Here is a 17,998-nt window from a genome sequence, read left to right on the forward strand (position 1 = left end):
AAGATCCGTTAAAATTATATGAAAATATTCAGCCGGAACTATTTCCATTGCACTACGAAATCTATACATAAAGGGCCTCAAAAATGACAAACACTTGCCTTAAGTGTTAACGAAAATATCTGCCGTCGATAATCTTAAAAATAATGGAAAATGCAGGTCATTTATACCATGTGCACAATGCTAGTTACGACGACAAACTGGCTAACAATGTCTGAACTTCGCTTGGTACGAACGTGCGATGATGCACTGTGTGTTGTGCACCGGCAGTGGGCCAGCATTGAGCTTCGTTTATCGGTATGTGATTTCAGTGAAACTCGCTGCATCGTTTCACTTCATATACCAGTAGTATTTCCTCGAAATAAATTCACGAACACGGGAAATACATACACAGACAAGTGAGATCAAGTTCTGTGAGTATAAGCTTGCAAAGATCGTCTTTCTCCATCGATGTTTTCTTGGCATTTTCACGATGTCTATTCCGCGCCGTCCGGCCTGCATTCGCAAATTTTTCGCACCGCATTCGCGCCGTTTTCGCACTGCATTTCGCACATTTTCACTGCGAATTCGCAAGGGGTGAAAGTCACGCTCAAAATGCGAAATCATACTGCGAATGCGAATGCGAATTTTTTTCACAAATTTTCCCATTCCATTTCGCAGTGTTAGGTTTCAATTGCACTGTACTGTAGCTCTAGTTTTTCTTCTTTTTCAGCCATTCCCCATAGCATTTGTACACGTTTTTACAGTGGAAGGCACTTTGGGCACTAAAATCAATCCGATTGACTTTATACTCAGCACACACGTAGACCAGCATCTGAAGATGTGTACCAAACATTGACATCATCATGACGTCATCACGAGTCACGTGACGTCACATAATATGCGATTTTTCTATTGTGACCATTTTTTTGCAGAATTCGGCTAGATCTGACAGATTGGGCTATATCTCCAGAACTACAGGTCCGATTCGGTTGAAAGTTGGTATGTACCTAAACTGGGAAGTTTTATAGAGGAAAATGAAGTGACGTCACGATGACGTCATCACGTGACAGGTGACGTCATATTGAAAGAGCATATTTTGAAGGCATATATATCTACAGAACTGCAGGTCTGATTGGGTTGAAACTTGGTATGTACCTAAACTGGGATGTGTTATAGATAAACATTTAAGTGTCGTCACGATGACGTCATCACGTGACATGTGACGTCATATTAATATTGCATATTTTGAAGGCATATATCTACAGAACTGCAGGTCTGATTTGGTTGAAACTTGGTATGTACCTAAACCGGGATGTGTTATAGATGAACATTTAAGTGACGTCACGATGACGTAATCACGTGACATGTGACGTCATATTAAATGTGGATATTTTAAAGGCCAATATCTACAGAACTACAGGTCTGATTGGGTTGAAACTTGGTTTGTACGTATTAAGTTCGATAGGCCATAGATATATGCACAGAATTTCGATAAATGTGTGACGTCATAATGACGTCATAAAAAGTCCTTCAAGACAGTTCTTGATAAAACTGTTGCCGAAACAGCTATGGGATTGTCCACAATCACAGGTCTAGTTTTAAAGTGGATTTTGTTCCCTTATAAGTTATAGGAACCGCGTACTCCTAGAACTATGCATAGACACAGAACCCCGCAAAATTGTTTGCAGCACGAAACACCAATTAACTTTGCGTGAGCGGAGCATCATGTTCTAGGAGTAGGAACTGGGCCCTACACTACATGATCGCCATTTTTCGGGGCATTTTCAAAGGGTTCACTTTGCACTTGAAAAAAAAAATCGGAAAATCACGCCAAAATAAATTTTTCTTCTAACTTTGTAACGGGTAAATAAACTCGCCATTTATAAATGAGAGTGTTTAGAACTTGATGAAATTTCACTTACTGTGAAATTTCAGTTAAAACTTTTGCTCTAGCTAGGCGCTAGTAGGCCTACAAGCGAAAAATCAAGGCAGTGGAAATTTAGCTGGAGACGGCAAACCTTTAGTAAACGTTAGCTTGCCGGATATGCACTGAACATGCGCAGTTACGTTTTTTTGTACTTAAACATTTTCCGGTGACAAATTTTAGTCTGGCTCCATGCCAACATTATCGTTGTAACTTCGTATTCACAAGATGGGAATCAGACCATTTTACAATTTCGGACTTTATTTCCCTTAAAAAAAATCATCCAGAGCCACAAATCTGAAAAAGAAAATGTAATACTCTGCAATAAAATGTTTGAGACATGTTAAAATAATAAAAGAAGAATATTCTTATTTTTTGGGGATGGGGAAAAAAAACCTTAGAAATGTCGCCAGCAGGGTAGGGATCGAACCCGGGTCTTCCCGCTCATGAGATCCGTTGCTTATCCACTAGACCACAGTTGCTACACAATCGTTGGTGGTAATTTAGCCCTATCTTAGAGAGTACAGTGCCCTCTGTTGATAGGGATTGCCGCCAGCAAACCTTTAGTAAACGTTAGCTTGCCGGGATTACCGCTGTCATATGAAAATCGGACTCGTATGAAAATCGGACTCTTTTTCCCTTTTATTGGTTAAACCCTCTCAGGTGATCGGTCCCTCTCCTAATTATTAAAGTAATTGCAGAATACACCGCCAATCGGAAATACACCCCTAAATTCTCTGGCTACGAGGTTGGAATCACTGGAAAAGAAACAATACACGGATACTGAGTGGGGGTCTCCTTGAGAACGAAGCAACACAAAAGTAATGGGAGCTGCTGAAAAAAATTGTAAGTCCAAACCAACTACCCTGTCACCGGCCGGCTACGCAGATACGGAGTGGGAGTGTAGCGCTGAGGACAATCAACCGTGACTCCGTAACTGGCTACGAGGTGGATAGATCGAGTGGCAGGGTATTCTGCAATTGTGTCTAATTATCTATGCATGAGCATGCGCAATACCACCAATGAGTCCGTATTTCATAAAACCTAAATTCATGCTACACCGCCGTCAAAATATCCACTATCAAAAATCAAAGTGCGCCACGTTGGGGGCCGCGCTACTCCTAGAACTATGATGCTCCGCTCACGCATGAGCGGAGCATCATAGTTCTGGCGATCGTGAAGCATAGGGCCGGTTCCTACCGGTATAAGGGAACAAAATCCACTTTAAAATTATTGGACCTACCAAACTAGTTGGCGACATTCTCAATAAACAGGTATGTCATAGATAGAGAGTAGGGTTTTGATTTTTTGAGGGAATTTTTTTTTTGGGGGGGGGGGGTAAAATTTCCATACTGGGTCACCACTTTACCTGCCGCCAAACACATCAATTTTCACCTCACCTTGTGATTTCACCCAAGAGGAATCCAGGAAGCGGTACGTTATCGCATGACATCGACAACCATAAAAACGCATGAGCCGGCCAATGATAGTGCAATACGTCATTATGAATATTTATTTTCTCATGAATATTTAGTTTATTTCAATGGATACTTCAAATACGTAAAAAGATTGATCATTGCCACAGCGATTGTGCGCGGCCTAGCGGTTACAAGTCTCGTGTTTCAAGCAAGAGTCCGAGGTTCGAATCTCGATGAAGTAAGTGACTGATTAATAAATAGGAATAAAGGAAAGGAGAGGATGAGAGTAGAGGAGGGAAAGTGGAGGGAATAACCATAATGGATGCAACTTTTGGCGCTTGAAAATTAATTGAAAAAAGTGGTGATCCAGTACAGAAATTTTTCCTTTGGGGGTAAAATGACGATGACAGCACGGCGACAACACGCGACCCGAAAGTAAAGATGGCGATCACCACGCGATGTACCGTGAGCATGCACGGCGCGCTGAATCGCAAGGCACAAACCGCGCAGGAAAATCGTGGTTTCTACCCAAAGAATCTGTTCAAAATTGCAAAACGGGTGTCATTAGAATTGAGAAAAGTCTGCTTTGAATTGAAAAGGTGATTTTTGAGCAATAAAAAATATTTTTGACTCTAATTTGATCAAAACAAAACATAGGCCCTACACTTCACGATCGCCACAGTTCTAGGAGTAGGCCTAGGTTAGTCCGAGTAACTTGGACCCAACTTATCGCCTTTTTAACATTCGGACATGGTCTGGTGATAGTGGGGTCCAAGCTAATCCTTATATGCTGAGCAACACAATTCTGTCATTGACCCAAAAACCCAACATTGCCCAACAAAAACATCAGATTTCACCCTCAAAACGGCCTCCAAATTACTAGATACGCCACCTGAGGTACAAGTAGACATCGATAATTAAGATGGTTGTACTGAAGTTTACTTACGATCCGGATGAAAAAAGAAATTTCCCGCTCAATTCCGAGAGCTACCCTCGCGATTGTGAGCACGTTAAATTTCCGATTCGCGTTAATGTTTGAACGACGCAATGTGGTCTTCATGCCCAGCATTCATTCGATGGTTCCCGTATCCCGAGTGCGATTCCGTTACCGAGCGCGCGCGATGCATCGATTATGATAATGAGTAGACTGGATCACGTTTGTAAACACAAGTGCATTTCGAACGGTAAAAGGGAATCGGGAACCAGCTTGAACTGGTATCCGCCCATAAAGCTGCCCTATTTCCCGATTCCCTATTATCGTTTGAAATGCACTTGTGTTTACAAACGTGATCCAGTCTACTCATTATCATAATCGATGCATCGCGCGCGCTCGGTAACGGAATCGCACTCAGGATACGAGAACCATAGAAAGTACACTGGGCATGAAGACTACATCGCGTCATTCAAACATTAACACGAATCGGAAATTTAACGTGTTCATGATCGCAAGGGGAGCTCTCGGAATTGAACAGGAAATTTCACTTTTCATCCGGATTGTAAGTAAACTTCAGTACAACCATCTTAATTATCGATGTCTACTTGTACCTCAGGTGGCGTATCTAGTAATTTGGAGGCCGTTTTGAGAGTGCAATCTGATGTTTTTGTTGGGTTTTTGGGTCAATGAAAGAATTGTGTTGCTCGGCATATATGGATTAGCTTGGACCCCACTATCGCCAGACCATGTCCGAATGTTAAAAAGGCGATAAGTTGGGTCTGTTGTGCGCTTTCTTGTTATTTGCGCAATCATAAGAATGCGCATGCACATTCTTATGATGGCGCATCCAGATCCTTGCGCAATCTTCACCAAAAAACCTCTTCCAGATTGAGCGCAAATTCTAAAGAATGCGCGACAAGATAACAATCTTGTCGCTGCCGAGCACCGGCTGCGCTTGGCAAGTCTAGCTGCATCCTCGTTCACTGATTCTTAACAATTATACTGTTGCAACACAAGGTCCCTTACCTAGGAAAAGATTTAACGATGAAAAGTAGAGTGGATATGAAAGTATATCAAAATAAGAGACATAATAATACTTAATAGTGTAGTGGAAAGAATTCTGATTTTTGGGATAACAAAAGGGGGGCGTAAGAATGAAGAATGTGAAGACATCCCATAGCGCTAATACTATTTGCCACTTAAATTGCTATTGTTCACACCCCCACCATTACGCCGCAGAGCTGGATTGTATCTAGTCTGAAACAGAACAATTTTGGCAGCTTCTGGACATCGTTTTTTTCGTGACATGCATATGATACATACAGGGACTTGTAACTTGTCTAGCCTAAACAAAGCACTTCCCAGACTAGTTCCCAGTCCTCCGTTATTACAAAACTTCCCATAGTGGGCAAAAAAAAGCAATAATAACAGGTTTAATTTGATTCAAATTATCGTAGTTATACGAGTACAGAAGCATAGATCATTTCTTTCCTCGTTATTTGAATTATATTCCCTTTAACCGCTATCAATTTCATTTAACATAATTATGCCGTGCAATGTTTGTTAAGATTGCGCAAAATTCATAAATTGCGCACGTGATATTCTCACGCAATCTTAAGAATGCGCGCTCATTCTTAAGATTGCGTGATTTGCAAGAAAGCGCACAACAGGTTCAAGTTACTCGGACTAGGCCTAGGTTAGGGCTAGTCAAAGTAACTTGGACCCAACTTATCGCCTTTTTAACATTCACCAGACCATGTCCGAATGTTAAAAAGGCGATAAGTTGGGTCCAAGTTAGCTTGAGTAACTCCAGCTCCAATGCCTATCGCATTAGAGCTGGAGTCACAACTACGTTATAACTACCAGGTCGTAAGAATCCCGAAATCCCGGACTCTGTATCCCCAGTGCATTGCAAAAACGGTCCATTTTCCCTATATTATCCCGACCCAGATTCCATAATTCATACCTCATACGATGCAACAGACATTCATGAAGCTAGAAATCGACTTCAAACAGAAAAAAGACTAAAATATGAAAATTTCGGATGATTTTGGTGGCGATTCTCCAGAAACCATGAGAAAACATCGCGCGACACTATTCTGCCGACTGCCGTTGACCAAGAAAAAAAAAAACATTGGCCCATAAAAACATCAGATTTACCACAAAACGGCCTCCAAATTACTAGATACGCCACTTGAGGTACAAAGAGAGATCGATGATTAAAATCGAGGCACTAAAATCTGCTTATGAGTCGGATGAAAAGTGAAATTTCCCGTTCAATTCCGAGAGCTCCCCTCGCGATAGATCGTGAACACGTTTAATTTCCGACTGAGCGTGCGTCAATTTTGGCAAAGCGCACTGCGGCTGTTACCTGTCATTCCAAAATCTTTGGTGCTCTGTAAAGTGCCCAGATGCAATACGCGAGGGGGAAGGAAGAGCGCACACAAGAGGGCGCGCTTCACTGCAGAGTCCTTCAAAGATTTTGGAATGACAGGTAACAGCCACGGTGCGCTTTGCCAAAATTGACGCACGCTCAGTAGATGATTAAAGCTTTCGTCTGGTTCCTTGACCCCTTTAGCCTCTTGACTATTATTAGGGTGGCCGGGAAACATTCTGGAGACGCCATGCTTGTCAAAAACCGTCTGCATTCTTTGACGAATTACCATGATTTTTTGATAACTTGACCTCTGAAGGTAATGAATTTAACAATTTTGTGCTATTTAGCAGTCATACCATAGCTGGGTTGATTTTCTGCTCACAAAATAATTTCGATCTTTAATTAATTTTCGGCTCCCCTAGCAAAGGGACGCTCCGCGCACAGGCCGTACGTGGCTTTGTGACTTATAATACGGAGGTAGTCCAGTATTTCAGTCACATTTATGGGACTAGGTCAATGGCAGTCGGCAGAATAGTGTTGCGCGACGTTTTCACATGGTTTCTGGAGAATCGCCACCAAAATCATCCGAAATTTTCATATTTTAGTCTTCGTTGTTCTGTTTGAAGTCGATTACTAACTTCATGAATGTCTGTTGCATCGTATGAGGTATGAATTATGGAATCTGGGTCGGAATAATGACCGTTTTTGTAATGCACTGGGGATACAGAGTCCAGGATTTCGGGATTCTTACAACCCGGTAGTTATAACGTAGTTGTGACTCCAGCTCTAATGCGACAGGCATTAGAGCTGGAGTTACTCAAGCTACGTGTAGGTCCGAGTTACTCGGACTAGGTTAGGGCCGCGCCTAGACCCGTGAACGTGGCGTTGTATACAACGCCATGCTGTTGTGTATTTTGGAACCTAGCGAAATCGATCCGCCACACATAATTTCGTATGGATGTTGAGTACTCACCTAGAAATCTAAATTTGCCTTCCCGCGTGTTCAGGATGTGTCATTTCGACGAAATTCGCCATCAATGACGACACATACGAACCTGTAGAAATTCGATTTTAACCTGACAAGTGACCCTGACAAATGACCCTGGACGAGTACCCAGGGTCATTTGCGTGCAAAATTATCGGAGCCCTCCGAGCTACCCGTCTGCTTCATGATGTGGCGCATATGATAGGCGGCGTCTGATTGGCCAATAACGAGGCCACGTGATAAACGCAGCTAATAATTTGGAATCGCACTTACGATCCGGACAAAAGGAATGCCCGGAGCGTCAGTGCGATACCAAATTATCCGCAGCATTTATCAGGTAGTAAATCACATGCATCAGGAGGAGGTTGCAGGACTTCTACTTCGACATCGAGATCTTGCAAGATTTGACCTTGAATTTCGTTTGAATGCCAGATTTGGCGTAAAAGCAGATTCCAACATGTTCAAGAAAGCTTGATATGTGAATACTTATCACACGGTAAGGCAATGTTCAGTTTCACGGAAGGACAATTTCGCTTGGTTCGAACATGTACAAGAGCGTGGCGTAGTTTATACTAGCTTGAGTATCTCCAGCTGACATGCTCCATATTCATTCACATGTAACGCTGGAGGCATAACCTGTTCGTTAGAATGTGGTAGCAATAGACCCTAAAAAAATGGCCTCTCAAAAATTGTTCATTTTCACCTCTAATATCCCACCCCAGAGTTCATTTACATACCTCATACATTCAGCAGTCATTTACGAAGCCTAATGTTCGACTTGAAACAGACCACACACGCCGGCCACTGGATCGGAGCGCCCTCTGTGCATCGAGTGTGCCCGTGCCATGCCCGGGACCGGTCCTGCCACAAATTTATGCAACTTTTTCCGCTCCACGTGTATACATTTCCATTTAGTCGAGCTGTCTCAACGGTTCGAGTTGTCTCAACGGTCGACTTGTCTCAACGGTCGACTTGTCTCAACGGTCGAGTTGTCTCAACGGTCGACTTGTCCCGAGTCGAGTTGTCTCAACGGTCGACTTGTCTGACATTCGTTTATACAAGCCACGTTCACGGGTCTAGGCCGCGCCACGTATAGTCGGACTCCCTATTATCGCGGCATCCCTATTATCGCGGCATGGGAAATTTCTCTTTTTGCGTTGTCAAAACTCCTTCAAGTGGCGATTTTTATCCAGTTCACCAGTCATCAAGGATTTTCTACTGAGTGGTATAAAAAGGACGATTAAAAAATGTTGTGTCTTTCGGGACTTTTAACGATTTTAATAAATATTAACGTTTTCCAAAACTTGCAAAATTTTCCCTCACCGTGTCTGCTAAAAGGTACTGTCTATATTTTAACATAAATCTTTAATTGTGCTCTGTCCATGAAAGTTCCATTGTCTGGTTCCCATTCTTCAGCTGCAAATGTAAAATGAAGTCGAATGACGATATTTGCAGCACGAAATCGTAACAACTTTTACAGGATCAAAATAAGCACCGCGCGTTAACGAAAATAAAACGGCACACCGTGTAAAGTGAATGGCGCCCTCAATCGCTGATCAGTAGACTTGCCTCAGGGATTTGTGTTCTCCTTTCGGGGGAAGGGCAGGGTCTTAAGAAATCATTCTGCAGAAATATAGTCTGTAATCAACTTGAACGTTACAGGGAAAATATCAGACTTTATTCAGGGGATGTTTTGGTCAAACATTAACTATGAACAAAAAAGTTGGGATCATCATAAAAACCACTTCCCACATACCGCGATAATAGGGAGTCCACCTCCGTTCGCACACTCCGCGCATGTCTATTTTCACAGGCATCGTACACGGAATAGACCACACCACCGTCGGATTTTTTTATATTAATTTAAAAAGGAAGAGTTATACAGCACAAAAGACAGGACAATTCAGGAAGGTTAGTGGGCAATCTCTATTCCGAACGAGAAACATGATAAGTACCGCGATAATAGGGCAACCCATCCTACTCCTAGAACTATGAGGCTCCACGTACATAGGCAGCTTACCCCGCAAAACTCTACAAAACACCAACTAAGTACAAAAACGTCCACCACAACCAAGCTATTTCCCACAGAACCGCTGCACAGTTTGCCCCTAACCTCCGTACAATACCTCATGACATACTGACGTTATGTGCACCAAACAAACATCGGTGGATTCTGTCGGTTTTTAGGCCAAAATGATGAAAAATAATGCCCTTTCCGCACTGAGCCAACCTGACACTTGAAACATGCACGCGCACAGAATGATTTAACGTTGCTTTCGAGTTTATTTTCCAGATTAAGTCAGTCAGCATCGCAAATGGAATTTCTGAACCCAGCGGCCCAATAGATAAGGACACATAGAATACTACGACGTAAAAATTGGCTTCTCCAACAAGGTAAAAATATTGAAATTATTGGTCATAATTTTTTTCGCCCGGTTTTGAGCACTTCATACCCTGGACTCCCTCCGTTACGTAGGGAGGAAAGGGAGTCCACCTGCACCCGATTTCATCAAACTCTTCGTAACTTACGATGCATCGCAGCGCTGCGACGCGTCGTATCTCTATGATGCGTCGCAGCTGCGACGCGTCCTGCAATCCATTTCACTAAACACGTCGTAAGTGCGACGCGTCGTATGTGTATTTATAGCACAACTCGGTGACTGTTTTATGTACTTAGTCAGCCTACAGTAAATAGTCGTCTCGAAATTTGTCAAAACGTAAAACAAAATGGCGGCTGTGCGATGCAGTTTTGAAGGAAAACAAACTCTCAGTGGTCTGTATAGCTACTTTGAAATTTCCATTCTAATATTCCGGTCTAATTCATAATTATTCAATGAATTTTCTATTTACAACTTAACACGCATTGCCTCGGTATTATAATCTCGTTAATGTAATGTTTGTGGCATCAAACTGGCTTAGAAACGACTCTTCTTATTTTGCGACGACCAATAGACATGTCTTAACTTGCGACGTGTTTTAAGCCGTTGTCAAGGAACTTACGACGCGTTCAACACATCGCAACTTTCGTGAAATGGAAGATACGACGCGTCGCGAGTTGCGACGTTCTACACGTCATAACTCGAGTTGCGACGCGTCGCAGCGCTTCGTGAAATCGGGTGCTGGGCTAGGAGTAAACCTATGCGCTTGTATTCGATAAACTCGAAAGCAACGTTAAACTTGTACGTGTTTGTAGACTCTTTTCATCAGTTTCTCACCGCCGAGTCTATTCTAGTCGTACATGATGTACGTCTGTGCAGCGTGTAGTCTGGTTCTCTAGACCGGACAATTATTCTCGACGCTCATATCTCGTCTGGTCCGGGGGCCAGACTATGCACATGAATATGCAGTGCGCACGCGCGATTTGCTTAGTAACCACCCTCATACGCACGCGCACTTACTTGAAGGCGTGGTCGTTAATCCAATGACCGAGCGTGTTTTCGCGCCAGTTACCAGAAACACGTTTCGGCTTTGGTCATTGGTTGAGCGTTTTCGTGACATCGGTTGGCTGGAGTGACGTCACTGTTCCAACCAAAACTAAACAAATGAGGGCGCTAGCGTGCGTGCGCGCTTTCGTGCGCACGTACATGACGTACGACTTGGGAATAAAACTGATGAAAAGAGACTACAAACACGTACAAGTTTAACGTTGCTTTAGAGTTTATTTTCCTGATTAATGTCGGTCAGCATTAGTCCGAGTAACTTGGACCCAACTTATCGCCTTTTTTAACATTTGGACATGGTCTGGCGATAGTAGGGTCCAGTGTTCTAGCCAGGCATCAAACAGCGCTAGCACCTGCTACGCTTTCGGAAATAAGCGCTACACTTAAATCGCGCCGCTACGCTACCGCTACGCTATAAATTTTGGTTGTGAAAAAAAAATATCTGCCGTTTGTTCGTATACAAGCGCAGCGACTTTGAGCATTGCGCACTGGCTGTGCGACACAGCGAAAAATAAACAACGATCCCACTGCACGTACCCCGTACGATACCCCTACCGTGATGCTGCGCCACACGCATTCGCTATGAAAGCAATACGCACGTGCTGTTTTGTGCTGCGTAGATACAGCGCTCCGTACGGACGTACGTGTCACCAACATGTCACGTACAGAGCGCTCTGTGACCACACCATTTTGCGGTATCGGGTGTGCTTTCCTAAGGTCAATATTAATTACAAGCATTTCAACTGTTATTAAATTATAAATAATACTTTTTATCAAGTCCGAAACATGTTACTGTTTGAAAATAAGTTCTTCAACGTCGGAATATAATTTTTGTAAAGGATTTATTCGAGAAACGATGTCCAAAGAAAGGTTAAGCACCCCCATGATATCAATGGATCCGTCCTCAAAGATGGCCGCACGTGAAGAATTCTTCTCGAAGAATGTCGCTGTCGAAAATTTGGATTTTTGACTACACTTCTCGTTGCTGATAATAACAGTTCAATAAGTTTGGTAGTAAAAACGGATCTGTTTGTTCTAAGGACAAAACCAATCAGCAAGTATTGCAACAAAGCAAGTTTTTTAGCGCTCCACGAATGCGTAAGCTTTCTCAAATGCTGAGGGAAAATTTGGTCGCGTAGTTCGCCGGCGTAGCCAGTGTGTGGGCTGGCCGCGGCCGGGATAGGAAGCAATTCCCGTGATTATTTCTCATCGTCATTATCTACAATTATATTTTTTAACATAACAAAAATGAGATTTCTCCTTCACATTGTGTTGTAGCATATTGAAACTGCAATTTCCGACGACTTTTTCTGTCTGAGACCTCCAAGTATGAAATGTTCATGCTATTTGTTCTCGCACTTAATATTGACAAAGTAAATCCCAATTTTTTTATAAAACATTGAGGAACTACTAAAAATGGTTAAACATCAGAAAGCATCGATCTTGGAACAATTTATACATTGTAAACATAATCTAAAATTTGAAAACAGAAGAAACTTTACAGGAGCAAGAGTATCAATCATTCAAACAAATAAAACAAAATTTCTTATAATTTAAAACACTTCTGCTAAAAAAAAATCAGGGGAAAGTGGCAGGGAATCGCCTCAGATTGCACCAAAGAGTATCTAGAGTCCAACATTTTTCGGGGCCCTTAAGCAGGCCTTGGACCCCACGCCGTAAGGGCTTCGAGCTACGCGCTCACATTAGTCGTCGAACCAAAATTACCCCTACGCTATAATTTCACCCTGGCTAGAACCCTGGTAGGGTCCAAGCTAATACCGCGAGCTGGACAACACCGTCCCAAAAGCCAACATTTTCCAACAAAAAACATCAGATTTCACCTTCAAAACGCCCTCCAAATTACTAAATATGCCAACTGAGGTACAAGTAGACATCGATGATTAAGATGGTTGTACTGAAGTTTATTTACCATCTGGAAAAAAAGTGAAATTTTCCGTTCATTTCGGAGAGCTCCCCTCGCAATCTTGAACACGTTAAATTTCCGATCGTGTTTAATGTTTGAACGACGCGATTTCTTCTTCATGCCCAGCGTACATTCGATGGGCTAGGAGTAAACCCATCCTACATCAACATGATCAACAATAGTTCTAGCCCAGGTTGGATGAAGTCTTCATTGCATTACGACTAACAACTAACTGGAACCATCTAGAGGAATGCGTAGTCCAAGCCGACTCTGTTGACACCTTCAAATCCCTCATCAGCCGCGGACCTCTCTCTCAATAAGTTACTGTACAGTGAACACCCTCTCTCTCCCGTTGCTCTTATGCCAGAATTGGTTTCTTGCAACGTACACCTACAGATACAGATAACGTCCAGGACGAGAATTCTCTACATAAGACCACCCAAAATTTGGACCGGATTTTTGTTACGTTTTAAATACCTCGTTACAGAAGCTTATTTCACGCCTACAATTTCTATGTGTCCTTACCTATTGGGCCGCTGGGTTCAGGAATTCCATATGTGATGCTGACCGACATTAATCAGGAAAATAAACTCTAAAGAAGCGTTAAACTTGTACGTGTTTGTAGTCACTTTTCATCAGTTTATTCCCCGAGTCGTACGTCATGTACAATGTACGTGCGTACGAAAGCGCGCACGCACGCTAGCGCCCTCATTTGTTAAGTTTTGGTTGGAACCGTGACGTCACTCCAGCCAACCGATGTCACGAAAACGCTCAACCAATGACCAAAGCCGAAACGTGTTTCTGGTAACTGGCGCGAAAACACGCTCGGTCATTGGATTAGCGACCGGGCCTTCAAGTAAGTGCGCGTGCGTATGAGGGTGGTTACTAAGCAAATCGCGCGTGCGCACTGCATATTCATGCTGCATAGTTTGGCCCCGGACTAGCCCCACTAGTGTGGCCGTCGGTATGCTGCGCTGAACCTCTGGCCACACACCGTGGTACCGCGCGCTACTGAGGACGAAGTTTTCATAAAATCTGCGGTCCGTTTCTTACATTCTCAGTTTCTTACTTTCTTATGGTTGTATTCTATGATGTCTCACCTATCACTTCTGGGATGCTTAGGTCTAATGATGTTCCATTTTCCGAGATATTCTTCAATCTTTCTGGAGCCCATATGCACTCGTGAAACGTCTGGTGATGGCAGCCATTTTGAATGTGACAAGAGATGACCTCAAGCTGTGACGTCGCGTTTATGCAAATTGCTTGTCGAGCGCGCGAGGGCACAAGTTGCAAATGCGACGGCTGTTTCCTGTGCCGTAGACCCTGAATAGAGATCGGTGCACGTGGCCCCCTGACGATAAATGCATGGTACAGGAAACAGCCGTCGCATTTGCAACTCGCGCCCTCGCGCGCGCGCTCGACAAGCAATTTGCATAAACGCGACGTCACAGCTTGAGGTCATCTCTTGTCACATTCAAAATGGCTGCCATCACCAGACGTTTCACGAGTGCATATGGGCTCCAGAAAGATTGAAGAATATCTCGGAAAATGGAACATCATTAGACCTAAGCATCCCAGAAGTGATAGGTGAGATATCATAGAATACAACCATAAGAAAGTAAGAAACTGAGAATGTAAGAAACGGACCGCAGATTTTATGAAAACTTCGTCCTCAGTAGCGCGCGGTACCACGGTGTGTGGCCAGAGGTTCAGCGCAGCATACCGACGGCCACACTAGTGGGGCTAGCCCCCGGACCAGACGTGATATGAGCGTCGAGAATAATTGTCCGGTCTAGGGAACCAGACTACACGCTGCACAGACGTACATCATGTACGACTAGAATAGACTCAGCGGTGAGAAACTGTAGTCCGAGTAACTTGGACCCAACTTATCGCCTTTTTTAACATTTGGACATGGTCTGGCGATAGTGGGGTCCAAGCTAATACTGCGACCTGGACAACATCATCCTGTCACTGTCCCAAAAACCAACATTTTCCAACAAAAAACATCAGATTTCACCTTCAAAACGGCCTCCAAATTACTAGATATGCCACGAGTCCACCTGGGCTATTGTTGATGTACCCTAACGTGGCGCGGCCCCTAACGTGGCGCACTTTTATTTTTCGCCTGTAGCGCCTAGCTAGAGCAAAAGTTTTAACTGAAATTTCACAGAAAGTGACATTTCATCAAGTTCTAAACACTCCCGTTCATAAATCGCGAGTTTATTTACCCGTTACAAAGTTAAAAGAAAAAATTATTTTGGCGTGATTTTCCGATTTTATTTTTTAAGTGCAAAGTGCACCCTTTGAAAATACCCCGAAAAATAAGAAAATAATTTTCTGACAAACATCTGGCTGGGTTTGTAAGTAAAGATAATAATGATTTATCAGAATTTATCAAGTTTACAGAAATTCTTAAATGTTAATTTGGAATTTTCTGAGATTTATTCAAGTGCGCCATGTTAGGGAACACTCCGCCAATTTGTGCCCAATTTCCAGACGCGACCGTTTTTGCATTTCGGATTAAATTTTATGAAACCGAAATTGTTCACAGAGGTTAAATAGCAAGCATTAAAAAGGTAAAAGTACCAGCATTTCACTGCATGAATTTGAGGTTTATCAACAAAGAGGTTTGGCAACACTTACACGAGGAAAGTTGGGTATGCTTCGAAGTGCGCCACGTTAGGGAACACGACTATACAATAGTTCTACCAAAGTACATTGTACCATGGTTCTAACGACTTCTAGAGCCAGTAGGCCTGCTAACTTTGGGAATCTCAATACACTGATCTGCTTACTGCTAGCAAACAAACACCGTTGAATTTCGTACCTTCAAAGTTCTGTTTATCACCATGGACAGCTTCCGTGCACAGACATCACCAGAGTTGACTGCTACCTTTATAGCCCTTTCCCAAGAGCTGTTCGGATTTGGAACAGGCTACCAGAGGCTGCGGTTACTGCGACCACTTTGAAAGAGTTCCAGACAGAAGCTCTCCCAACTATAAGAGGGATGGAGCTACCAGTTGTATCTCTCAGGACAAATTGACAATACCACCATCCGATAAGCACCCTAATAGCACACACAAAGAGCACACATGGAATCGCAACCCACCCTCTCCAGGACAGCAGCAATGCTTTTAGGAGAGTACTCTAATGCAAGATGCAAGAAGAAGATCCATCATGTCCATCGAGCATTGTATTTATCAGGGTGACCGTAAGGTCAGAGCCGAATTCTGCTAAATGCACATCAAAAATCTGTCAGATTTATCCAAAATCTGCCAAATTCCCCAGAATTACTCAAAATACACTATAAACACTTAACATTACATGCAGATTGGTAATTTTGCCTTAATTAAGATTCAAATTACATAATAAATAATTTAGTCACGTAAAGATGTTGTGGAACTATTGGTAAATTTCGGGCAAAACGCGCATATGGCCCCGACCAAGTCCGTTTCCCAGTAAACCTCAGCACCTAGCTTGACCAGCCAACCTGTCCCATTATGCAAGGGTTTGTTTGAAAGGATTGAAGCTCTTTTAAAGAAATGTACACTTTTTTGTTCAAATTTGCTGTTTTTCTGTCAAATAACCATTGTTGCAGAATTCTGCCAGAAATCTGCCCAAAAATCCATTCTGTCAAATTTTCTGTCAATCTCGTTTTTAACAAAAACTTTGTCAAAAATAGCTGAAAATCTGCTAAAACGGTCACCCTGGTATTTATTATTATGACCTTTGCATGGTAGTCTGGTTCCCTGTCCCGGGCTAAATGCCTCATCGGGAGACCGTTTTAGCCGATTTTCGGCTAACTTTGACAGATTTTGTTTTAAAAAATGAGTTGACAGAAAATTTGACAGAATGCATTTTTTTGACAGAAAAACATAACAAATTTGAAAAGGTACATTTCGTTAAAAAACTTCAATCTTTTTCAAAGAAATTCTTGCATCTAATGGGAAAGGTTGACTGGTCTAGGTGCTGAGGTTCACTGGGAACCGGACTTTCTCATGAAGCAACCACGTTTTGCCTGAAATTTACGCCATTTCATAACATCTTTATGTTACTGCAGATTGTAAATAAAGTAATTTGAACCTTAATTGAGGCAATATTACAACATCTACATGTTTTTAAGTGTTTAAAGTGTATTTCGAGTAATTCTGGGGAATTTGGCAGATTTTTGATGAATTTGACAGATTTTTGAATTGCATTTAGCAGAATTTGGTCATGACCTTACGGTCACCCTGTGCGTAATGCATTTTTTGGTTGGCAAACTTCGATGTAAACAAACAAATCACCGCTCGTTCCCGCGTAAATTCAAGTGCATATAGAAAGTGTCAGCACATATATCGTCTGTTTTGGAAGGTGAACATTATCCCAACTGTAAGTTATTGCTGCAATAATCGACACAGAACTCAGAAGAGAATCGGAAACATATTCTTCCGTTTTCCGGATTCCGAAGCCAGTGTGGATCTGCGCCTAGCCTGGTCCACACCTACTAAGTACTAGTCCGAGTAACTTGGAAGTTGGACCCAACTTATCGCCTTTTTAACATTCGGACATGGTCTGGCGATCTTATAGTGGGGTCCAAGCTAATAATTATGGAAGTGTAGATAGGACATGGTTAAAAATAAATCTAATTCGTACGTACGAATTACTAAACCGTACGTACGAATTACTAATTCGTACGTACGAATTACTAATTCGTACGTACGAATTACTAAACCGTACGTACGAATTACTAAATCGTACGTACGAATTACAAACCGTACGTACGAATTACTAAACCGTACGTACGAATTAATATCGTACGTACAAAAATTAGTAATTCGTACGTACGGTTTAGTAATTCGTACGTACGATTTACTAATTCGTACGTACGGTTTAGTAATTCCAGTGGGGGGGGGGGGGCGCTGAGGGGGGGGGGCCTGGAACATTTCAGGTGGGGGGGGGCGTCATGTAGATCAATGATAATTTTTTTTAGAAACTCAAAATCTCAGTTGGGGGGCGACTTGGGGGGGGGGGG

At 42.7% G+C, this 17,998-nt stretch overlaps 1 protein-coding gene across 1 annotated transcript in view; it reads right to left on the bottom strand.

Annotated features, from left to right (window-relative positions):
* The window catches only part of LOC119739352 (centriolin-like), a gene marked incomplete in the record, with an annotated part of 58,519 nt that extends 42,324 nt beyond the window's left edge, over positions 1–16,195 (bottom strand). The window contains 1 exon segment of the mRNA XM_038214249.1: positions 15,812–16,195.
* Between the last annotated feature and the right edge of the window lie 1,803 nt (positions 16,196–17,998).

The sequence above is a fragment of the Patiria miniata genome, unplaced genomic scaffold (assembly GCF_015706575.1).
Source record: "Patiria miniata isolate m_02_andy unplaced genomic scaffold, ASM1570657v1 HiC_scaffold_30, whole genome shotgun sequence".
Classification (NCBI taxonomy): Eukaryota; Metazoa; Echinodermata; class Asteroidea; order Valvatida; family Asterinidae; genus Patiria; species Patiria miniata.